Here is a 26,954-nt window from a genome sequence, read left to right as displayed (position 1 = left end):
TAAATCTTGAAAACACATTAATAAACAAAAAAGAAATACCGTATTTTCCAGCGTATAAGACTACCCCCTAATTTTACAGTTAAAACATAGGTTTAGGCCTATATTTGCTGTATAAGACTACCCCCCACTTCCGAGGCAACACCAGTTCTTTTTTTAATAGACCGCATCTCTGACTCTGGCCAATCTGAGCAGGCTTTTTACTAGAACACAGTGTAGCTTCGGGTACAGAACATGTATAATTTGCATGCATAAAAGCCTGCTTGGATTGACTGAGTTAGAGAGGCGGTCTATTAAAAAAGAACTGGTGTTGCCTCAGAAGTGGGGGTAGTCTTATACAGCAAATATAGGCCTAAACCTACGTTTTAACTGTAAAATTAGGGGGTCGTCTTATACGCCGGAAAATACGGTATATACATAAAAAAGAAAAGGCAAGTCCTTTGGTGGAGAAAATATTTGTCAAACATACCTGTCTGGGAAAGAATTAACTTTGTACAAAAAATGTTAGGTTCTGTACTGGGTTGAGTAGTGTCCCCCCAAAATTTACGTCCATCCAAAACTTGTAATTGTGACCTCATTTGGTAATAGGGTCTTTGAAGATGCAGTGCAGTGAAGTGGGCCCTAAATCTAATAGGACTGGTGTTTTTACAAGAAGAGGGAAATTTAGACACAGAAACACAAACACAGAGAAGACCAATAAAAACAAAAGCCCTGGATGGTGTGGCTCAGTTGGTTGAGAATTGCCCCATGCACCAAAAGGTTGCTGGTTAGATTCCCAGTCAGGGAACATGCCCAGGTGGTGGGCTTGATCCCCAACCCCCAGTAGGGGGCGTGCAGGAGGCAGCTGATCAATGCCTCTCTCAGATAGATGTCTCTCTCTCCCCCTCTCTCTCTCTCTCTCTCTCTCTCTCTCTCTCTCTCTCTCTCTCCTCTCTAAAATAAATTAAAAACAAACATAAAAATACGTATTCACACAGGATGTCAAAGCTGATTCTTCCACATAAGTGTGCGAGACTTGTACACAAATGAGCATGGCGGCTGTGCTTGTAATATCCCCAAACCGGAAACCACCCAAACGTCTTTGCACAGCTGAATGGATAAACAAATCTTGATATAACCATACAATGGGGTACTACTCAGAAATAAAAATGAGTTACCGACATAGGCTATGACATTGATTAGTCTTAAAATAATTAAAGAGTATGTAAGGTATGATTCCATTTACATAAAATTCCAGATAATCCAAATGCATCTATCAGCGCAACCTGAGGATACGCAGGGCAGATGGGGAGGGATGAGGAAAATGCAAAGGGCCTTGAAAAAATGTTTCCTGGTGACGGCGAGAGTTCGTTATCTTTATTTATGGTGACGGTTTCATGGCTGTGTACACATGTGAAGCTTATTGTTGAGCAATGAAATGTCAATAAAGCTAAGAAGTGAATTCGCTGAGATGAAAGCCCTGAGATAGCTGGGGTTTGGTAGGACGGTGCCGAAGCCAAGCTAATTCTTCCAGGTACAAAAATGCCACCCAGAGGCGAGGACATCCTGGTTTACCATGGGAGGAGGAGAGAACGGATCCAGGAGGTGGGACTCAGTGAGAGACCTTCCTCTCACAAGCAGGCGCAGGGAACGCTGGAGGCCTTCCATCTTCTGAAGGCTGAAGCATGGGAGCAGCCACATGGGCAGGATGAGGTTAAAGTGGGAGTAGAAAGAACATGAGACCTGCAGTTCATTTTCATGGGTGTGGATTCTCTCTCCACAGTTATGGGGGGGCTTGCGAGGGCTTCTAAACATGACATGATCCATCTATGCTACTGTCAGACAGGTTTGAGTTGAGGAAAGAGAAAAACAGCTTATTAGTCATCAGCAATATAGGTGTTTCTGAGAAAGGAAAATGGAAAATTCTGCCATCAATTGAAATTCAATTTTCTTTACTCTTACCCCAGTTCTTTGAAATCATTGCGTTTGTTTACAATAGATTTCACTGCGTCTGGGAGTCTTCCTCTTAGTAATATAAACGTTCACGGTATCACGTTCCAACGAAGAACATTTTTAGTTAGACTGGTTTTCCGTGGTCTGGTTTTTAGATTAAAGACATTCTACCGTGCTTCCCCTAAAATAAGACATCCTCTGAAAATAAGACCTACTTACAGGTTTCCTTCTGAGTGAAATATAAGGCATCCCCCAGAAAATAAGCCCCCCCCCAAGGCTAAACATGAGAGATTTGGTCCACTGATTCTGAAAGAAATGAAGTCACAAGAAATTCACCAGGAAATTCAGGAGTTGGATTATTATGATGATGTTCCAGAAGATGATGACATGATTGTCATTGAATAAATGAGTAAATTCTTGATACTGTAGGATTCAGTTTGTCTGGTTTGTGTTGACAATTACCGTACTACCGTACCGTAGACAGGTAATAAATTTCCTTTATTTTCATTTAACAATAAATGTGTACCATATTCTTCTTTATGAAAAAATAAGACATCCCCTGAAAATAAGACCTAGTGCATCTTTGGGAGCAAAAATTAATATAAGACACTGTCTTATTTTCGGGGAAACAGGGTATTTATTTTTAAATCTTAAATTCCTCTTTCAAAATGACAAACATTTTAACCCCAACCAGGAGGAGAAAAAAAAGAATAGTATAGAATAATTGTTCTTTTAAACCCACTGTATTTACCCTCTGGTTATACTTCCTCTGCTACTCCTAGTAGTCTCATCCTATGATAGCGAATGCTAATATGTCCTCTTACTTATCCTTCTTCAACCTCAAGTATGCAAACAAATACATATGCACCTACAGGATTTGGGTGCTGTTTCCATTTATAAATATTATCTGTGCATATACTGTACATGCAACCTGCTGTTCTCACTTACTACATCATGGACATCCTTCCGGTTTGTGCATTTCTACTTTTACTGTATAATTAAAAACACACAACATTGATGTCCCGTTTCATCTAAGAATTATATACAGTCCTGTCGTTAAGTGGCTTAAAAATTAAACCCTTTCCAGGTTTGGCATTTATCTGCATGTACCTGTATGTAAATGCATGTTAAAATCCATCTACTAAACAACAAATCCTAAATCTCTCATACATGTAATGAAGTATTACTCAGCAACAAAAAGGAATGAATTGTGCTATTTGCAACAATGTGGATGACCCAGAGGGTATTACGTTAAGTGAAATAAGTCAGAGAGACAAATTCTGTATGGTTTCACTCATATGTGGAATCTATAAAAGCAAAACAGCCTGGATGGTGTTGTTTAGTGGTTGAATGTGGACCCTTGAACCAGGAGGTCAGGCTTTGATTCCCAGTCAGGGCACAAGCCTAGGTTGCAGACTCAATACCCATTAGGGGGTGCACAGGAGGCAGCTGATAGATTAGTCTATCTCATCATAGATGTTTCTCTCCCTTCCTCTCCTTCTCCCTAAAATCAATAATTGATGTTTCTCTCTCTCCCTCTCTGAAATCAATGAAAACATATTAAAACATTTTTAAAAACGCAAATGAAAACACACACACACACACACACACACACACACACACACACACACAAACAGACCCACCGATACAGAGAATAAGCTGACGGTTGCTAAAGTGAGGGGCTCAGGAGGTGGATGGGAAAAAATGATTCATTACAACCTCCAAGAGCAGGACTAAAATAAACCTTACTCAGCCTCTTTCTTTCTTTCTTTCTTTCTTTCTTTCTTTCTTTCTTTCTTTCTTTCTTTCTTTCTTTCTTTCTTTCTTTCTTTCTCTCTCTCTCTCTCTCTCTCTCTCTCTCTCTCTCTCTCTCTCAATGTTTCTTTTCAAATTTTAGAGAGAGAAAGGGAGAGGGAGAAGGGAGAGAGAAATAGAAACATTGCTGAGGGAGATACAGTCATTGGCTGCCTACTTGGAATCGAGCCTGCAACCTGAGCATGTGCTCTGACTGGGAATTGAACCAGCGACCTCTTGGTGCCTGGGTCGACACTCAACCACTGAGCCACACTGGGCTGGCACCTTTCTCCTTTTTTAAAATGTATGTTTCCATGCAGCTCTCAGTCATCCGATGACTTTCCCCAGACCATCCTCTACTCCATTTTCAATTTCCAAGGTTAACTGCGTAAACACCAGGGGTTTTGTCTGAGAACTGACTTGGAATCATGTGTCCTCGGGTACTAGTGCCCAGATTCAATTCTATTGTGTCATGTGGCCATGTGGCCGTGCTGCTCAACAGCTCATGTGAAGGATGCAGAGCATGGCCACACAGGCGGCAGGAGAGTCCCCCGTCCATCAGGATCACGTGGAGAACACAATTACATTCACATGTTTGGAAATGAGATTCCTATGTATCAGCTCTTCCTCTTTTCAATCCCTATGTGGAATGGCCAAGGAGTATCAAAGGAACGTAATCTGCATATCACAGAATGGAAATTAGCAGGAGAGTTTAATGAGAATAAAGCAGGTATTAGCAATGACATATTCTCAGCAGAGAGCTAGAGAGGGGGCCAAGATAAAAGATTCCAGTTTGGGCTGGAAAGAAAGTTCGTTGTAAGTGCCCAGATGAGCAATGATGGGCAGCATGCAGACCGGTGACAGAGAGGGCTCTTATTACAGGAACATTTTAAAGCTTAGAAAAGAATGACCCCGCATTTCTGCATTATGCGGTCATCTCTAGAAGTCTGCAGAAACAATTCTTAAGAAAGCCGTTGTGTGTGCTTAATGGATGCAATCACAGTAAATAGAAATAAAACCTGTGCTGATGTGGAACCAGCCCACAGAGCACCTCGATGTATCTCCGGGGAAACACCGAGAGGACAAGGCAGAGCAGGGTCCTGGGTTCCCCTTTTCAAACCCCCTACTCTTGGCAGTAAGAAGGCGCTCAACAAATACATGGTAAACTGATAACAAGCAAAGAAGTCTGGGGAAAGGAGAAACCGTTCAACAAAGTTATGTGTGTGGTAAAGCCAGAAATGACGCTTACTATTATGTTTTTAAACGTGTGCTTCCTACTCTACACTCTTGTCCATATTTTGAAGGCTAATAATAATAATTTATAATTACTAATGGTAGTTTATTTTAATGTGTAGTCTTAGGGCAGAGTCTAATCAGATCTTATAGTATATGTAGTACTAGAAAGTCAGAGATGGTTCCTCTAAATCTCTTTGGGAATATCACATTTTAAATTTACATAAATGACATATTTTGATTGAAACTCCCTGTAAGTAGTAAAATACCACGTGGGAATAGAGTGACAGAGACAGATACCGGCTACATTTTTTAAATGGGCTAGAACCCTATTTATTCCATTTCACACGAGACTCCAATTCTGACAGTTGCTTTAGAGCAGAAAAAAAATGATTTCATTATAGGACAGCCTCAGGGTAGAGCAGTATTGTTTCAAACACTAACCTTCAAGTCAAAGGAAAATATTCTCATATAAGACAATGCTTCTAAAGGCAAACCTCGCATTTTCATTTTCAATATAAATACTTGGTTGGAGTCTCCAGGAGAGAGGCATGGAGCTGGGTACTCACAGGGCAGCGATGGGCATGAAGGAGGAGAATGACAAGACATGGCTAATATTTGGATTGAGGATGAAGGAAACTGAGCTGCCAAAATCAGGTCTTTCTGTCCGGCTGCAGACACTGAATAAAGGCTCATGCTACTTGCAGGGGCGGAGAACACAGAAGACAGGGGCGTCTGGTGCGTGGAGGAGGGAGGGAGGTGTCAGCGTGGAACACGCTAAGCTGCAATTCTTAGGAGACACTCCAGGGGAAAGGCCCAGAGGTGTTAGGATATCTGGGTCTGGGTTGCAGGGTGGATGTGGGAGGCTCCAAGACCACAGATGGAGACCGAAACCACGTGAACGGATTCGCCTTCGGGGAGTGAAAAGAGATGGAGACCGGTCCCAGGGTGTAACTCCAGATGCCCAGAACCAAGTCAAAGAAAACCTAAAGGAAAATAAGAAAGCAACCACAGAGGTAGGAGGTCATTAGACAAGCCTGCAGAAGCAGAATAAACCGGGTTAAGAAACAAATAGTTAAACTGTTAAATATTGCTATGAAGTGAATAAAAATAAGGGAGTAAGGAACCCACTGGTTTTAGCAACAAATAAGTCATTGCTTCCCTCGGTGAGAAGAGTTTTACTCACAGGAGAGAAAGGAGGCTGACTGCCTGGATCACAGAAAGAGGTGGAAAGTAAGGAAGTGAAAAGAGAGTGGAAACCACACTGTTAGGATGCATGGCTGTGAAGAGAGGGAGGCATAGGTGTCCAAGTGAGTGCCTGTGTCTCTGTGTGTGTGCGCCTATGTGTATGTACATCTGATTTTTCTTTTTTAAGGTAGGAGCTTCTTAAAGTGTTTGAATACTTAGGGAATGAACCTAAGCATAAAGGTATGGTTTAAAATACAGAAAGGAGAAAGAATAGCTAAATTTGACATTTGCCTGTAATGTTGAAATACAATGATTGAAATTAAGCTTAGGAAAAGGAATTGTTTTTACTAAATATGTACCATGAGGCTAAATCCAGAGGGACTGTTTTGGCACATTCAAATGGGTGAGAGTCAGATTTCATCTATATCAAGTTCTGGTGTGTCTATCAAGCATCCCAGAAAGAGGGGAAGGGTTAGGTAAGTGATTTAGGGAATCAAAGTCAAAGTAAAACACCATCTCCTCTCCACAGATCAAACACTTTATTTCCAGACTGAAGATTGATCTAAGGAAATAGTAAAGGTATTAAACTAATTTCCATAAGTTTTAAGGTCCCCTTTCCCTGCTTTTTTCCCTTCTGTTCATTGTATCTGCATGCAATCTTAAAGCAACATATATGTCCTTATGCTCACTCCATTCCTCTTCTCCTTAGAAAACCTCTTTGGCTAATGTCCCATAGAGCTTTTCATATTTTCCTTTAGACCTGTTTATATTGTGGTTTTCTAATAAATAGTTCATTCACCAACCTATGACACAGCAGCCAATTCCAAATCATTTGGATTCTTCTCGAATATATATATAAAAAAAATGCATATAAAACTTTCAATATGAGATGAGCAATAAAGTAACTTGGCAAGCCAGTTATTTTTATTTTATTTTTAAAACTGTACTTGTAAATATTAAAAAACAAATGTCAATCAACTATAACCTTTGGAATTTTTATTTGGCTTATTAATTAGTAGGCATACTTGAATAATATACCTTCTGCAGAGGTATGTTTATTCCAGTCCAAGGAGAAAAAACTTTAAACATTTTAGCATTATATCTGTGAACCCAATGTAGTTAGAAGATGATTAATTAATATACTTTTATTTTCCCTAGGGTAACCTCAAAGTATCCAACCAGATCTTGAAAAATAAGGAAAACGAGGGAACACCATCTTCCCCAATCTGCTCAGAACACTAAAATAAACAGAAATAATGAATCGCTTTGGGGCTGGAAGTCAATCTTTCCAGAAGTAATCTCTTTGAAAGCAACGGACTTGCTAAATGGCCAGAATGGAGTCAAGGAGGTAAATTCCTTCTATAGATTTTGAAATTACGTGATTCATTTAATCTCTTCTCATTGCTCCTTTAAATAATTTCTCACAAAATGCATGGACATATTTTTTAGGTGAAGACAACCATGGGAACCACATAGGCCATCCTTCGGTTGTCAAACAGAAGAGCTGCAATTCTACCTTTCGATAGAAATAATCTTCTTTCATGTGAAATAAGTCTTTGGTGTGTGTCAAAGTTTGGTGAAAGGACTAGAATCTCAGCTTCATCACACTCGAGTGTCTTTTGGGTCCACTGTTTTTTCCTGAATATAAATTAAGTGAATGCATTCCTTTCATTGATTAATAACTACAGCCTTAGCTTTGACTTTAAGAATTAAAATAATGAAAGGTCAGGGCAAATAAATGTGAAAAAACTCCAAGTTGTTAAGTGGCTTAGTTGACACTCAAACCCAGTTCTTCAGAAACCTGTGACCTGCAACCACGTAACATAGGCATTTTACCTACTTTTGCATGTTCTACATACAGTATCTCATTTAAATTCTGTGCAGTTTTATTTTTACCATTTATTTAATTTAATTGCATTTTTCCATCACCATTTATCCCTCCATACCCTATTCCACCTCCACCCCCTACCACCTCCACCTTACCCTATAATCACCACACTGTTTTTGTATAATAGTTCTTTCTCTTACTTATTTCTTTTTTGTTTGATGCCTCCCACCCAGCCAGAACTGTCAGCCTGCTCTTTATGAATCGGCCTCAATTTTGCTTGTGGTTATCATTTTTAAGATGAGAAAATTAAAACCCAGAGTAGGCACAATTAAGTAAGTGATTACTTGGGAATTAAACCCAACTCCATCAAATTCCAAAATCACTATTTGGGATGGTCCTGAATGATTTGGTCCCAAGGTTAAAAATCTTGTGACAGGGGCAACTAGCCTATCTATCATATTTTGCAACATTGATAAATCATATTTTACTACCCGATATTTATTTCTGAACTGTCAGGTCTAGCCTTTGACTGACTTTATTTTGGGGTTGAAGGCTCTTCAGTTCTAGAGATGTAATAAAGAGAAATACTGATTTTTGTAATTTTATTTCTCTACCTTATTTTAACCCTTTTTTGAATTTTGAAAATAGTATTGAGCTAAAAGAAACCTGAAAATGGATGTTAGCTCCCTGCTATAAGACTTCTATGGCCAATTGCACAGCTATTAGCTCCTGACCTCTTACATTTTGGTGTTTTCTCAGCTTTATTCTCCTGCAGGAGAAATAAATGGGAGGCAGAGGAGACTTTGAAAAGAAAGCCTGTTTAGAACACAGTGACTGAATGACACCTCCGGGTGAGCAGAAGCCCAAGAATTAGGTGAATGTGGCATGAGTCATCCCCCACCCACAGGGGTTGAGCCCTTCCTTACCCAGCCCGGGAGAGTGGTCGGTGTGGAGGCGGCCTTGAAAAACGGCTCATTCTCTGCTGTCCCTTCCTCCAAAGGGAGAGCCTCGCATGGGGGTATGCCTGTGTCCGGGGCAGTCACTGGAATCTGAAGGGGGTTGTTGGCCTCATCTCTTACCATACTCACTCCCCTGACTTCCTCACTAGAGAGAAAAACTCTACCAAAAAGATGAAGAGAAAGAGCACTGATCTTAAAGCTGATTAATCCTCATGTGAATGTCCATCATTAAGGGGAGAAAACAACGTATTTCAGGCTGTGGAAGAAGAGATGGGGCGCACACATCCCTCCCCTTGCTGGAATGGCTCACACATCGGACTGCGTTTCTGCCTGCAGAGACACCCCCTGGCCTTTTCAGGGGTCTTCCAAGAGCAGGGAGGCCTGTGTGCCTCCAAAGTGGGTGTTGGGGTTTCGGGGACAGGTAGAATTAGGAGTCTCTGGAAGGGGTATAAGTACTACTTGCTTTCAGTTTTCTGGCTTGATGTTGACTTTTACTTTTCAATAGAAATTGAAATTTCTCTTCAGAAGTTAATTGAACTTTCCCTGCAGTCTGTGCCTTGGTAACCTAATCCAGGAAGAATTTGGAAAGTGAATACAGGAAGTAGAGAAACCTCAATAAATCTATTAATTTAGTGCTCTGAAATAGTTTCCGAATTTCCATAGGAGAAATTATGTACGAATGTTGGCTCTTAGAAGTCTCCTGGTTTAGATCTTATTTTGAGACCAATGTGGTAGACTGCTGGTACCGACTTCCCCACCCCCCAAAGCCCTTTAAGACACCCCCAAATCTTCACTGAATCGACGATTGTCAGGGGGCTGTCTGTTTGGTTGAATTATTATTTGCCAAAGCATTGTGGGAAGGCCGCGTGGGGGCACCACCCAGTGGAGGCCCAGGGAGGGGTGCAGAGCTAGCTGGTAAGTAAAAGGAAGGAGTGTTGGATCGCGTATTGAGGGTAACTAACTGAAGGATAGTTTGTTGAACTAGTGGAACAGCCTTTCCCCTATTTCATGAGTGTCAGACAGCTGGTCTCAGCATCCTCACCCAGCACAGCCTCCAGAACTGCTTTCTAAATGCAGGGAGAGACTCTTCTGACTTGGGGGTAAGGGGCAGACTTAAGGAGATAGGGTTTTGAGGTTGGTCTGGACGATGAAGGAGCAGAAAGGAAGAAATTGATAGGAGAGGTCTAACCACGAACCAGGCCCTCCCCATGTTTACAATGAATGAGAATCCGGCCAGCCTGTTCTCTCCCCGGCCAGGCAGCCGAGGCCCGGCAGGAGAGCTGGCCTCTTGATTAGACTCCTGGACTTACAGAGCCCAGAAATGAGCTTTCTCATCTGTGTGTGTGTGTGTGTGTGTGTGTGTGTGAGTGTGTGTGTGTGTGTGTGTGTGTGAGTGTGTGAGAGTGTGTGTGTGTGTGTGTGTGTGTGTGTGTTATGAATTGGTATCTTAGTCATAAATAAATATTTGCTAAGTGCCTAGTATGTATCAGTGTCCCCCACACTGGCAGAAAAATACAAAGTCCCCGCCCTCAGGGGCCTTACATTGTACATTCCACTGGGGAAACATGCATGAAATAACGTGCAGTGAATGCACCCTAAGTTTGTCTTGCTAAGAGAGAAAAGCAACACAACAGGAGAGGGAGCCTGCCAACGAGCTGGTGCTGTGGGGACAGGCAATTGGCCAGGAGGCTCCTGAGGAGGTGACGCTGAAGAAAACCCGAGAGGTCCAAAGGGGAGAGCCCTGCACAGGAAGAACTTTCTAGTCAAAGGAAAACTGTGATTGCCAGAGCTCTGAAGCCAGAGAGGGGCGTGTGTCCCAGGAATGGCAAGGAGACCAGCATGCATGCAGCGAGGGACACGCTCTGCAAACACACAAAGCGTCCTACTCGGATCCACAGTGTTGTTTACATGTCAATTTGAAGAACTCAACCAAGGACCAAGAGGCTCTTGGCAAAACCCACACTGTGACCCAGAAAGGCCAGGGCGAGGGCACGTGGATACCCTGGTGGCTAACAAGGGTGTGGACAGAATAGAGGGGAACGTGAATTCTCAAAGTTGTAAAGTTGAATAGAGTGCTAAGATAATCATAAAATACTAATAGCCACTATATAAAAGGACCAAGACGGATACCTTGGAAATGAAACGGTCAAAAGCTGATCAGAGTGGACTGATCTGCACCAAAAAGGGGAGGGGGTGGGTTTCACAGGAGCTCAGAGTGCCAGGCGCTCCCTGGTTTCTCTTCCTGCTGAGCTGGCAGGTTCTCAGGCACACGCCATGCACACTAGCGCACAGAGGGCCGTGATTAGAAATTAGTTTTCCATATGTAAACACCAGGCCAAGCTCTCTGTTTTATTCCAATGAAATCAAATACTGTATTTGGGGGGGGGGAAACCCTCAAAAAAAAAGGGGGGGGGACAGTGTTCAAATGTAAGTATTCGGAATCATTTGGAGCAGTGAGTAGGTTTGAACACAGTTACCAGGAACAAACATTCTCCTTTTCACCTGGGAACGAATGAACAGTAGGACTATGGGGCAAGCACCTAGAGCCAAGGAAAGGTATTGCTAACAATCATATTTGTTGTTAAAATTATTCTTAAAGACTATCTCCAGACTTGTCTTGCTCATTCCTTCTTGAGTGTCTGCCTTCCTTTGTTTATTTTTGATTAGCCAAGTATTACCACACCTTAAAAAACAGGCCAATTGTATGTCTTGTATGAAGCCCTAGACCACTTGGGTTTTTTTTTTAATCATGTCAAAGTCTGTGATTAAGGTCATGAAATCTGCTCATTTTGTAATCCGCCATCCAGTGAACACTTGCTTGTATGGGGGGCAGGCAGGAGCTGTTTTGGGGCCACAATCATTGGCCACAGTGCTGACATTCGGCCAGTTTATATTCCATTGGCGTGAACATTACCTCCCCGAGTCAGTTCACTTCAAATCCAAATAGCACTGGATGGCAAGAATATGCTAAATCTTTCATAACCTCCCGCCACTGTCTAAATTAGATTGCTTCCTCCAGTAATAGTAAGAGCAATGAACCACACAATTTTAAGGTATTTGTTAGCCTGGGACTATTCAGCAACAAAGAATAAAAAGGAAAAACTGGACGAGTGGCTAAAAACACAGGAAGATATATTTATGTATATGTAAGGCAGACCACCTACATCAAAACTTTCCAAGAGCTAATTTTAGTTTCTTATACTGGTCTGTAATTTTATCTTCTGCCTGGTGTTTTCTTTTTTCTTTCCTAACAAAACTACAACTTTTTAAAGAAAATACCTTTTGTGAGCCAATATTGTTTCTACTATATAGAGTTCAGGCACTACGGAATTTGGGAATACGTGCTTGCTATTTTAACTCTTTTTTTAAAAAAAAATCATTTTACTTTTCTGCAATATGACTGATAAAATATTATTCATAATAGGGTACATAATTACTTATAATCAATCTTGCTATGAAGGTTATAATAGATTGTCACTTCCATGTGCCTTACTCAACTTGGGCCATCATAATAAAACACCGTAGACTGGAGTGTCATATACAGCAGAAATTCATTTCCCATAGTTGTGAGCGTTGGTCTTGGTGAGCACTCTTTCTCATTTACCTACAGCTGCCTTCCTCACGTGGGCTTTCTTCCCTGCTCCAGGAGGTTGCACTCAAGACAGAGGGAGAGCTGAAACCGGTTTGGCTCAGTGGATAGAGCGTCGGCCTGGGGACTGAAAGGTCCCAGGTTCGATTCTGGCTGGTCAAGGGCATGTAACTTGGTTGTGAGCACATCACAGTGGGGGGTGTGCAAGAGGCAGCTGATTGATGATTCTCTCCCATGTTTCAGACTCTCTATCCCTCTCTCTTCTTCTCTGTGAAAAATCAATAAAATATATAATTAAAAAAAAAAAAAGAAAAGACAGAGGGAGACATGGAGCACACACACAATATGGCTCTCTAGTGTCCTTTCTTCAAAGGACACTAATCTTATTGGATCAGGGCTCCACCCTGAAGATTCACTTAACTTTACTTAACTGCATAAAGGCCCCATCTGCAAATACAATCCTATTTTATGTTATGGCTTCAACATATGAGTTTGGGGGTGGACAAAACATTCAGCCTATAGTACTATGTGAGTGTTGGACAACAGTCAGGGATATTCTAATGTTTATTGAATATCAAGTACTGAATATTCCATTCTAATGTTCAATAAATAAAAGATATAGCTAAATTTGACATTTCTTATTTAAATCATCAATATTTAAACAGCTGTTTAATGTTGCCATGCCTCTTAGTGTTTTGGTAGTCATGGAGAAAAGTGAGGAGAATGTTTTATTGCTACGTTTTTCTGAATTTTATTGGTGTTTTAAGTGATATTTTGGAGAATGCAATGACTACTTCTAAAGTACGGAATCCCCAAAGGGATGTTCCCTTAAATGTAGATTCAATAAGGTAAGTCTAGTGATTTTTCATCTTAATCAATTTTGACTACATATTCAGTCAATTTTAATGACTTTTTAAAGGGGTGCTTCCAATGGAAAATTAGAAATTTCTCAGAGGGTTGAGAAAGGAGGCCTCCCCAACCCCAGTTCCCCAATGATAGCGCATGGCCCAGGAGCAATCCAAAACTCCCCAGAACTCCATTGGAGTGAACGTTACTTCCCTCAGTCAGTTCACTTCAAATCCAAATACCACTGGGTGGCAAGAATATGTTAAATCTTTCATAACCTCCCGCCACTGTCTAATTAGATCGCAAAGCAGAGATATCTGAGATCTGATGAGAAGTTGGCCCACCATACAACCTCTTTGGTGAGGGATGAGGTGACTGCCCCATAGAAACTGTTGAGAACCAAGTTGAGAACGCAGCTGGTTTTGAGTATCCCCAAGGTAGGGCCTAGTTACTTGGGAAGAGGGAGTGTTCTATGGAACTCCACTTACGACCATAAATTCCACCAACCTCAGGTCAGATCTTTTTCCTGCTCAAGATAAGGAATTAACTCATTGAATTATCATAAGAACTCTAGGGAGTAATTATAATAATCTTTTCCAAACCAAGATAAGAAAATAGAAATTCAGAAAGATGAACTTGGCCATAGTTCTACAGCAAACAAGTGTTAAAAGACTCTAGCTTGTTCAAAAATATTAGTGAGTTTTCTTATTCTATTTCCATCTCTGTTCCTCTTTCGAGATGAGACTGTTACTATATATCCCTAGCTTATGACATTGTAGGCCTAATTTAAATCTGGAAATTAAGACTATGTTTAATTATTTTTGAGGAAGTTAGAAAAGTGGGTTCAAAGGCAGTATGTTCAATGTAACTCTTAGAAAATAAGTGTATGCTTTATTCTTAGAGAATATTCTTTATTTAAGAATAAAGCATACACAACAAGAAAAAATGTTCTAGAAAGAAAGAGTTGAATATTTAAAAATTGGATATTTAATTTTTAAATGATAAAAAAGTTTTAGTAGAAAGGGTATATAACAGTATTCTAGATAAAAAAAACTTAAAAAATAATTTTATTATACTTAATATTTTCATAATTGTTTCATTTTTATTAATATATATATATATATATATATATATATATATATATATATATATTGATTTCAGAGAGGAAGGGAGAGGGAGAGAGAGAGACAGAAACATCAATGATAAGTAAGAATCATGGGTCCACTGCCTCCTGCATGCCCCCTTCTGGGGACCAAGCCCAAAACCCAGGCATGTGCCCTTGACCAGAATCAAACCCCGGACCCTTCAGTCCACAGGCTGACACTCTGCCCACTGTGCCCAACTGGCTAGGGCTCATTTTTGTTCTTTTAAGAAAGAGAAGATATGTGTACGTGTATGTTTGCAATATAGTTTGATACTGTTTATATTCTAACTTTTATTTTTTTAAATTAAGTTGTAGCCATTAGCAATGTTATCAACATATCTTGGCAAAATTGCTTTACATGCATTCCTCTGATAGGAAGGGTAATACAAATTCATCAATTTCATAGATTGCTGAAATCTCAAAGGGATTTTAAATTTTAAATAAGCTATCCAGTTTTGTTGCTGAAGAAAAAGAAAATTAAGCTTGTTTTTCGTGAATTTTATTCAGTGACCACTGAGTTATGAATTTCCTCAAGTGATATATAAGTCTAAATGCTTCCATTTACTATCAATGCTTTAATTAAGCCTTGCCAACTGCTGTGGCATTTCACACATGCCCAAAGAGGCTGGCATCTTAAATAGCTCAATGTTCTCGGGCAAATATAGTTGCTTTTGGCTGCATTTGATTTCTTTACCATTCAGACTTGCAGGACCTAAGGTCAAGTCCTGAAGAGGAGTTTTCAGAAATATCTAGAATAATGCATCAGGCCAAGCAAAAACCCTAAACACAAGCTCTTATCGCTACACAAAGGTCTTTAAGAAGCGAGGAAAGATTTATTTGGAACAAGGAAGGAAAGTGGAATTCTGAGAACAATCCCCACATTCACATTTCCAAGTACGTAGTAAATACTGTCATTAGATATCTGTTCAAAGAAGACTAGGGGGTGTGGGCTAATTAATGCTGGTAATAGAAATATCTGATCATATTTGATATACTAGAGTAAGAAATTTGGGTAGAAAAATGAAAAAAAAAACCCAAAAGTAAAGCTCAATCAATTCTTTACAACAGATTCAACTTTACGAAAAATAAAGTGACTTATTTTCCTATTTAAAATATAAAAAAGCAAAGGTTTATCAGACATTAATGGAGAGCATGAGTTCTGCTATTTCAGATTAACAGTTGACTGGTATTGACCAACAATCCATCATATACACATGAGATATTAGAGTTGAAAGGTACTTTTTTTTTTCTTTTTAAACACATGAGCAAACTGAAGTCTAGACTGGTTAATGTGTCAATGCATCTTCAAAATATCAGATTGTAGGCTTAGGAATGGCATGTTTTCATCCAGTGACCTTCTGCTGACCTTGTACTTGCAGAACCTATGTTCTCACTCGGGCAACAGACACTCAATAATTATGACAAAATGACGTAAATGTTTTGATAGAGGCGCCTTTCAGCACAGGACTTTTCAAAGATGGGTCACTTAGCTGAGTCTTTAGAGATGAGAAGGTGTTTATCAGCCTTGGAAAGGTGGGGGAGGGCGAAAACCTGGCCTCTTCAGAGACTCACTGGAGAAGGTGCCGTGGGAAGGTCATTTTGTCTTTACACTTTTTAAAAAATATATATTTTATTGATTTTTGTACAGAGAGGAAGGGAGAGAGATAGAGTTAGAAACATCAATGAGAGAGAGTCATCGATCAGCTGCCTCTTGCACACCCCCTACTGGAGATGTGCCCGAAACCAAGGTACATGCCTTTGACCAGAATCGAACCCGGGGCCCTTCAGTCCCCAAGCCGACGCTCTATCAATTGAGCCAAATGGGTCCCAGCTGTCTACACTTTTGTGCTACCCCTGCACAACAGCAAAGGGGGGTTTCACTATTGTAAACCTTTTCATGGCACCATTCAATAAACTAACGTTTTCAGTTTGACTGACTTATGTGACAAGAGGAAAATACTTACATCCCACGGAGGACTGACTAATTAATAGCATGACACAGTATTCTCCGGTGCACATGCTGCCACTTCAACCCTGGGCGGTGAACCCCCTCTAACATCACGTGACTGGATCCAAAACTGAGTCTACAGGAAAGCTAGCTCCTACGTACACTGCCAGGCTGCATGACACAATTTTGGGGAGTGACCCTCAGAATTCTCTTCCAGGTCAATGTTCTCTGCTGACTAACCTTTTAACTCATAATCAACTTTCACGTTAGCCTAAATCCTTATCAGGAATTGTAGTCCTTTGAACAGCAGCACGAAGGACACTCAGGAAAGACATTAGTCCCCTGTGGGAAGGCAGTGGCCTTCCGGGTGAACAGGCAGAGCTCCTGGAATCCTCATTCATTTGGATGCCCTGCTGTTCTGGGGAATTCGGAGGAGACCCGTGAGTAGAATCCTATATGACTTCTTAAATTGGAGGAGGTAGGGGAGGAGAGGAGTCTACTTAGATGCCACTTTTCCTTACTTTATGTTACTTTACTCAGATAAGGACTACATTTGCAGTATTGTTGTATCTAAGCCACCCCAGCATAAGCACACTAGGCAATGCTAAGAGAGATCCAAGTCCGAAGCCCAGAGGCTGAGTTTCTGAACGGCTTATTGGAACAGGGACTGGTTTTTTTCCATATAGGGTTAATATGCATTTCTTTTGGACAACTTTGTTCAAGGAATTGTTTAAGGTTCTTGCTCTCAGAAAGCCGATAGGTATTTTTAAAATATATTTTTATTGATTTCAGAGAGAAAGGGAGAGATAGAAACATCAATCATGAGAGAGAATCATTGACTGGCTGCCTCCTGCACACCCCACACTGGGAGAGAGCCGGCAATCTGGGCATGTGCCTGACCAGGAATAGAACCACAACCTCCTGGTTCCTAGGTTGATGCTTAACCACTGAGCTATACCGGCCAAGCAAAGATGATACTCTATCATCAGCTGTCAGATACAGGAAAGTACACGAGCCTTTTCCTATCCTACGGTGACTTAGCTTATTCTCGCATAAAAGGAAAAATGGGGTTTGACAGGCTGGTAACACCTGTCCTGTAACAGATGGACTCCCAGGTGTGAACCTCAGTCCAGGTGCAAACTTCTCGACCAAGGTAACTCCAGTGGCTCTCAGGGTCTGAGCTTGCTACGTCATTGGTGTCATCTAGTCTTCCACAATCCTACATGAACAATGTGATTGTCTGCTGTCTTCTCCATTGTGCTATACTCTTTCTGAGGTAGGAGCTGTGTCTTAACAGCTCTGTGCTTAGCACAGAATAGCTGTTCAATACGTATTTCACTAGTTCGAGGGAGCTATTAGAGATAATATGCCACTATTATAAAACATCATCAATAATACTTAAGATGGTGAAAGAGTATGTATGATCTGTCTGTGTTCACTAAGCAGACTATTACACAGCCAAGAAAAGGAGGTGTATATTATATAATACCTTCATATAATTTTTACAGAATATAATACAAACTACATATAAAGTACTACACCAAACATTTTCGTTTTGAAGGTCTACTGATAAAGTGAAAGTTTGAAAAAAAAATATTACTATTACTCCTTAGGTAGTGAGATGATAAAAGATATTGTCTTGTTTTTCATTATCTTATTCAAAATTTTGCATTTTTTTCAGCACCTGTAACTTTTATACAATGGAAATATAAATAATTTTAAAATGTTACCAACATTTTTACATGTGTCACACAAGCTTGTATTCATTTATTTATTTTGCAGCCTGGTGTCGCTGACTTAGAAATGACAATTTATTTCACATTCCAGTAACTTAGGTTATAAAAATAGAAGCACAAGGGGAAGGCAAAAAGAGCAGTAGTAGGAAAAGCATTTGTAATGTATAACTAGTGGTGCCTCACTCACAGCTAAATCAAATACTTACCAACTATTGATTCCATTAGCAAACTCAGAAGCATAAAAACGCAGAAAACATTTCATTTCTTATAAAATATACTCTCTATTGTCTTAGGATATTACTTCCTTACACTCGAAATGTTCAAAATGTTTTCACTTTCTCCCGTTGCCTGTGTGAAGTGGGTGACATGCCAAGAAGAACATCTTCCAGCTGAACAAATAGAATTCGTCTCCGTCCACCAGATCGCTGACATGGACACTGAGAGGAGCTTGAAAAATTGTACAGTTTGGCCCAAACACTAAGTAAGGCATTTTTTGAGCACTCGCCAGTTCTTTTGTACCTGGTTAATCACTTTTTGAAAGATGTATGACTTCATGAATGGTTTCCCATTACTTTCAGAACACACAAATCAAGGGAAGATTAATTTCGCCTTGCTATTTTTTGGCACGCCGTTGAAGAAATTAAACGGCGGGCGGAGGCATTATTATTCTTGCGCGCCATATCATTTCAGAATGGGAACTCTCTTATATATGTAATCCCCGAGTCTCTCTGATTTCAACCTTCAGCCTCAAAAAATGGCTCTGTTCTGTAATATATCATCCTTCTCCTGGTGTAAGAAACAAGTCTAGCTAAATAAAAAAATAAACCGTTAGCCAGAAGTACATCTGGAAATAATGTCAAAGGCGTGAATGCCATACAGAATCTTATAGGGGAGGTAGATTTCTAAACGAAAATGCATATCGTCACCCTATTGTTCCATTTAAGAATGAATTCTCATATCCAGTGCTCAGTAACAGTTCGATGTCAACCATAACTTTGGGGCAGCAAGTACTGCGCCGTGGGTTCAAGTTCATTACAGCGATGGAGCTTGGGTTTCATCCCTCGGTGCCACCAGTTGAGAAAGAGCTCCGTGCAGACTGTTGGGCATGGAAACTGTATGTAAGGGACGGAGGTTTCTCGGTATGCTCCCACTGCAGCCGGGAAATGCTCCCATCCCTGGCCTGAGTGTAACGAGAGAACACTTTTTGGGCTTTGAGGCTGCAAACGCAAACCTCTTTGCTTGTGTCTTTCAAAACAACCATCAAATAACTTTCAGTGTGCTCCGTTTTCTTCTCTTCTGCTCAGAATTTGTCCTTTTCTGATATCTTCCTATTTCATGTGGCCTGACACCCACTTTCTGTCTCCTCAGCTGGTACCAGTTTGGCTCCCGGTTCCCCAGAAGAGTGTGTGTCCACACAGCAGCTGGCCGCAAGAGATCGGATTCTGACAGTGTACTGACACAGTCAGCTGCTGCGAGTCTCATTCCAGCCTGCGGGCACGCCCTCACCTGGGCATCTGCCTATTGGTGACCCTCTACCTCTGTCTGATTGAAAGAGAGAGATTCCTGATAATCTCGACCACGATAATATACAGCTACTCTGGTCGCTGAGCAAAATGAAAGCAGTACACGGAGTTGTGAAGGAAGCGGAATGCAAGCAGTAAGATGTCCCTGCAGTGAAACGCACACTAGCCCACCCGCCTGCACCCTACCTGCTGTCAGAGAGGAAGGGATCTCCTTCCTCCAAAGCCTTTTCCCACTCAACCAGCTCCATCCAATTACGCTCTAGCCTTTGATTTCTGTCTCCACTGTAATCTGTCTTGTATTGTTAACATTTAGATTTTTTAAAAAGTTATCTTTATTGTTGAAAATATTACAGATGTCCCTCCCTTCCTTAGGTTTTTTCCCACCCATTGACCATTTCCAACTTGCACCCGCCCCTCCCAGGCCTTCATCCCTGTACTGCCTGTGTAGGAGCTATGCATATATGCATACAAGGTCCCTGGTTAATCACTCCGCCTTCTCTCTGAAATCTCTCAGTATATTCTTTGCTTCTATGTCTCTGGATCTATGTTGTTCATCAGTTTATGTTGTTCATTAGGTTCCACATATGACAGAAATCCTGTGACACCTGTCTTTCTCTGAAGGGCTTATTTCACCTAGCATAATACTCTCCAGGTCCCTCCATGATGTTGTAAAGGGTAAAGGTTCCTTCTTTTTACAGCTGTATAGTATTCCATGGTGTAAATGTGCCATGGCTTTTTTATCGCTTATCTGCTGATGGGCACTTAGGTTGTTTCCAAGTTAGATATTCTTAAGTCTCCCCCTTATGAAAGAAAACGCCCTTGATGCCACATCTAAATAACAGCATCTCTTCCCTTTTCATCACAATTCAGCTTTGTGAAGAGATACCTATCATACTCCGCTGGATTATCTTCAAATCGCATCTCAATCTTCAAGTTAAAATGCTCTCAGCTGCAGATGACTAAAACAGGAAAATTGCTCAAATAGCGCTTTTATGAGCTCATCATTTAAAAGCTCCATAGTTGGATGGTGGAGAGTCGGTGAGTCCAGTAGCTGAATAATATCAGGGACCTGGCTCCTCTTGGTGCTGTTCCTTGCTTTCCCGTCATGGTCAAAAGCATCTGCCTGCTGTCCAAGCATCAGGTCCCAGTTGATCAATGCTCAGTCAGAGAAGAAGGGGAAAGGCTGCTCCTTAGGAATTTCTTCCTTCTTATTTAGGAAAGGGCTCTTTCAGAAGGCCCCAGCACTTCCCATTATACTTAACTGGTAAGAACTTGGGTGCATCCTCTACCCTAAACCAATCACCCAAAAGGAGAATGAGCTAACTTCAGTTTTTCCAGTAAAATTAATTGCTTAACTGAGCTTTTCACTTAAATGTCCCCCAAAAAAATTTAAATGTAACATCTGCAAAAGCTGAAATCATCTTACATTTTGTGTGTGTGCTGCCGAAGTGAGCGCACGTCTTCCACGCTCACCTCTGTTCATTCCTCATCTCAATGAGTGGCACCTGCACAGATTCACCTCCTGAGATGAAAATGCGTGCCTCACCGCTGACATGCAGCTGGGCACAAAACGGTGGAGATTCTGTCTTCATACTCCGATTCATCCACTGCTCTGCTTCCTACCACCACCGATTTGGTTGAATTGCTACTCCTTGCTGAATTGACTTATGGCTCTTCCTCTTGGCCTTGCTTCTACTCTCTTCCCATGCCCAGAGGAGTTCTTTTAAAAAGAAAAATGGAGCCCTGGCCAGGTAGCTCAGTTGGTTATAGCATCATCCCGATAAGCCACTGTTGCGGGTTCCATCTCCAGTCAAGGGACATACAGGAATCAACCAATGAAAGCATGAATAAGTGGAACAACAAATTGATGTTTCTCTCTCCTGCTCTCTCCAAAGTCAATAAATTGTTTTTAAACAAGTAAATTAAAAGTAATGTGGACCATGTAATACCCACCTGCATACAGTCATTCAATGGACATGGCAGCTTTAAAATGAAATTCAGACCTTAGCAGGTGTAGGAGGCTCTGTGATCTGGCCCCCTCCAGGTCTCCAGTCCTGCTCCATTATCTGCGTTTCTCTGATGCTGATGCCCCAAACTCCTCTCAGCCATGGCCCTTCAAACCCTGTAGCTTCTTTGTATAGAATCATTTCCCAGATCCAAACTCCAACCCCACTAGACATGGCTAACTTCTCTTTCAAGATGCAAATCACACGACGTGCTAAGCTCTCCGAGAGTTTTTACAATTTGGTTGAGGTGCCCATTCTCTCTGCCTTCACATCACAACACTCTACATTGCACACTGTTATCATCTACTTACTTGTCATTTTTACTCATTGACTGTAAGATTCTTGAGACAAAGGCTATGCATTCTCCAAGCCAAGACAATGCCGAGAACATAAAGAGTACTAAAAAAAATATTTTAAATGCATGTGTTCATATACCAAATTTTAAAAACAAAATTGAAATATATGGTCCACAAAGATGTTTGTATTAATTTTATAAGACATCTCACAAAAACAGGATAATTAAATTACATTTAATTATATGCCATACTGAAAATAATAAAATATGTTTAAGAAAGTCTGGAATATGTAAATAATATAGCTATACTCTAATAAATTATATGATTGCAATTACTTCTACCATATGCCTAACTCTCTCATTCAGAAATGAAATACAACCCACTAAATTCAATCAATATTTTTTAGCATTAAAATTTTTATTCCTTTTACCATTACTTACACTTTTTGATTCTATGGTTTTACCCTGCTCTTATTTATTCATTAAGTACCTTCACCCAAAATGTGTAATTTTGCTTAGCATACTTAGTGAGACCTTGGCCCAAGGCTAGGGGTCACTTTAACTAATTCAACAGCCTGGAAAAATAGCACAAGGAGAGTCAGTATAAAACAGCCATGATAGACAGGTAACTAACACTCTAGATCCCGGTAAAATCCTACCAGCATAAATTGAGGAATAAGGGCATTCTTTATATACCAATGCATTGCGTATTTAAGTGGGTATTTACATTGAACAAAGCAAGTTCAAGTCCAAGAAAGGTGAAGCAACTAGGACTGTAGTTAAATGAAAAATGCAGTGGACTAGAAGTCAGAATTCTAGTGTTTAAAACTTCCATACGGCCTGGCCAGCGTGGCTCAGTGGTTGAGCATTGACCTATGAGCCAGGAGGTCATGGTTGGATTCCGGATTAGGGCACATGTTGGTTGCGGGCTCGATATCCAGTAGGGGAAGTGCAGGAGGCTGCCAATCAATGATTCTCTCTCATCATTGATGTTTCTATCTCTCTATCCCTCTCCCTTTCTCTGAAATCAATAAAAACATATTAATAATAATAAACTTCCAGATTGCTGTCATTATCCTTGCCCAATCTCTTCACTATGGTTTTACATTGACTCTGTAATGTGTTACGTTTACATGCTAATTGTATTTATTTATATAATACCCTACTATTAGGAATAAACTAACTTCTTTTACAACACAAAATAGAAATAAGAGCAATGATTTTTTAATTACCAAAAAGATTATGGGAAGGAATAAAAATTGAGCAGGTCACCTCTTGAAGTTACTGCACCACATATTTTTTAGTGGATATAGTCTGCTCTACAGACTGAAGAAGAAGAAAGAACAGCCACATTTCTTTCTCTGTGCTTCCCTCTCAAATATTTTGCTCACATTCTCAGGGAGGAGACAAGCCCAACATTGAGAAGTCAAATTCTTAGAACCACTGTCCTAATCCAATTTCTTTTCTCCTGGGGGTACTATGGGCTGTGGGGAAAGACTAACTATCTGGAACTGTCTACACAGAGGCTGTGTACTCATTCATTCCGCAAACATTTGTTGAGCATCTTATATATGCCCACATTCTCACCAGGGAATGCAAAGATGAATAAGTCATGGTTCCTGTCATCAAGGGGCTCACAGTCTAACAGAAAAATAAAAGTTTATAAAACTCTATTTTGGGCGTTTTTATTAATTAATGAGAATATTCTTTTGAGTAGAGTACTACTCTGGGAACTCTCAGGACAGAGAGTCAAATCTACTAGAATGAGGGGAATAGGAATGAATAATACACACACATATACACACTACTCTGAGCCTACATTCAGTATAAGTAAATTCAGGATACAGGAAACACACATTCATGAAACTTCTTATTCTAGACATCTGAATAGCTTAGATTTATTCTATAAAACAGGCCACTTACGGAAAATAAAATATACAAGTATAATGAAATAGTGACGAACATACTTCTCTTATTGATAAATATTGAAAATATGCTAGGAAATTTTGGGAAGGGGCTTTGGAATTATTTGGAAAACAAAATAGATCACCAAAATGCCTCAAGAATTGAATCGAAGGCCACTTCCCTTAACTCCCTGTTGCTGATTAAGACCTTAGACTGCTGGTAATTTTTACATTGGTAAGTTATCCACATGTTTACTCTTTATTCATACAAATAAGACTCCAGCCAACAAACAGCTCGAGTTGGTCTTGGCTGGAGAATGTAGGAAGGTTTTTGTCTGTGTTTTTGCTTTGGGGAGAGGAGGCTGAACCCTTCTCAGAGAATCAACAGATCAGCTGCTTGGTCGTGCTAATCCTGAACTTTTGGAAAGCATCTCACTTTTTTTTCTAATGGTTTCAGTAAAGATTTCTTCCTAAGAATCTGGCCAACAATACTCTTCAGTCAGGTACGTTGGACATGGCTGTGAATACTGGGATGTAGACCAAAGAGAATAAATTATAACCTTACACTGTAAGCCAAAGTACACACCAGTGTAAAATACTGCTCTGTGATGTTTGGCTTGAGTAAGGAAGGTGCACTCTTTTAATTCACTGGAAATGTAGCTGTACCGCATTTTAGGTTGTTTTCTGATTAATTCTCACTTCCTAGTAAGGAATAACACAATTACAGAGGTTTATCTTAGTGTCTGCATTCTCTTCCACCTACCTTTGATTTCTCACACCTAAATTCTTAACCTGGGGCCTCTCATTTCTTAATCATTGAGCTTCTGTGTTGCCCTCTTAGCTTAGAATAAGGTAGTTAGTCCTTGGGTGTATGTTGGGTTCCCTAGAATCACAACCTCAGAAGATTCCACGTGGGGAAGAAAGAACCTGCTAGAAGAATAGAAGGAAGGGAGGCCATAGAAAGGTGTGATATCAACCAAGTCCTATGAAAAGTATCTTTGACCCAATATTTCCAGAAACTCTAAAAACAGTTCAGATCCATCACACTTCAAAGCTGCCCTTACCAGAGATGGAGAATTGTGACCTACCTCCCACCTGCCAATCTTCTTAAAGGGTCAGTAATTCCCAGGCATCATAAGCTGAGCTGGTTCTAACAGTCCACAAATAAAAATTTAAAAAAAAATGACCATCATCCCACTGAGAGCCCATATGCAAGAAAGTAGCAAAGGAGACATGGAAGAGTGTTCAACAGCATTCATAGTCGTCCTGAAGATTTGTTATGACCTGGCTACTGTTGTTATTCAAGCAGAAAGAAAAAGAGAAAGATGAGCCTTGTGGTGAAATTGAGAGGTAAAACAGTTCTTTCAATCTGTCTTCCTTTTTTCAAAATATGTCTTTTATTGATTTTTAGAGACAAAGAAAAGGAGAAGGAGATAGGAATAGAAACATCAATGATGAGAGAGAATCACTGATTAGCTGCCTCGTGCATGCCCTCTACTAGGGATCCAGTCTGCAACCTGAGTATATGTCCTAACCGGGAATCAAACCAGATGATCTGGTTCATGGGTAGAAAAATTCAACCACTGAGCCCAACCAGCCGGACATCAATCTGCCTTCCTTTTTATTTCCCAGTCCTCTCTCCCTTTTTTCAATATACCTTATCACATCATACTTGTATTATCCTAGTAGCCTTCCAATTGGTCCTTCTGCATCCAGTATTTGCTTCAACTACCACCCAGCCAGATTGTTTTTCTTAAGCAAAACAAAACAAAACAAAAAAACAACATACATACATACTATGTGTTTTTAATTGGGTAACATTTATTTACTGATGGAATTTTAAAGCTGTGAGAATGTTCAGAGCATTTGCACTGAATTCAATTCCATTTTAGATTACTTTTACCCATAATTCCTTGCAAAAATAGGCCAACAATTCATAAGCAAAAATAGTTAAAAAATTAAATTCCAGGTAGAAATTGCAGGGAGGTCTATGGTCTTTCTGGGATAGCAGCGAGGAACAAAAATAAACCGTTAGAGAAATCATAGGAACATGAGTAAGAAACAAAATGAAATACAATTTGGTATAAATACATTAAAAACTTGTGAAACTGAAGGCTGGAAGATCCATTAGGAGGAAAAAGCAACCGTCTGGGCAAGAATTAATGATCGTCCAAATCTGAATGGTGGCAGTGAGAATGGAAAGAAAAGTGCAGATGCGAAAGACATCCTGAAAGATAAATCCACAGAACTCAAGACGGGGCCAAGGGAGGAGGAGATGTTAAAACTATTTTGAGGTTTGGGCTCCGGGAGAGCTGTGATACATACTACAACCAGAATAAGAAAACCAAGAGGAGGAGTCAATGGTTGAAGTTTCTTGAGGAGGGATCATGTGATCCATTTTCAACTCATTAACTGTTCCTGAGCTGGGCGTCTGTGGTTCTGACACCATTCACCCTGTACCTGGTGACAATATATACGCTTTTCTCCTTCATCCTCCACTGACTCCTCCGCCAGCTTCAGGATGGGCCACCGGCCTAGCAGTGAAAGCACTGCGTGTGCCTGGACCCGGTGATTCATTCAAGGGCATACCTGCCCCACTGGAGAAAACATATGACGTGATGAGGTTTTTGCTGTAACTGTTGGGAGAGAAACAGTGTTCCCCCACCGCCCAGGCTTCCCAGCAGGTAGCCTGGTGTGGCTGGTGAGAATGAGGGAAAGCCAGCCAAGGCCAAGGCCTGGCCCCTGATGACATCCTTCCACCCCTTAATTCAAGCCACCCCCACCCGACCCCGTTTTCAGTACATGACACAGCAGATCCCCTTTGGCTTTAAACTAGTTGAGCAAAGACCCTTGTCTGACCATTGGAAATGCCACAACATCTGCTCTATACAAACAACAGGCAAAAATGGAACCACTTAACAACAAATTAGGAATAAGAGAGAGGAGAAAGGAGAGGAAGACAGAGAATGAGCTTCCTGGAAATCCTAAATTGTATCTTTTGGGGGAAGTAAGACGACATGCTTGTCCCCGTT

Source organism: Pipistrellus hanaki, assembly GCF_964339955.1.
Source record: "Pipistrellus hanaki genome assembly, chromosome: 18".
In the NCBI taxonomy this organism is placed as follows: Eukaryota; Metazoa; Chordata; class Mammalia; order Chiroptera; family Vespertilionidae; genus Pipistrellus; species Pipistrellus hanaki.
Note: the sequence above shows the minus strand (reverse complement) of the source record.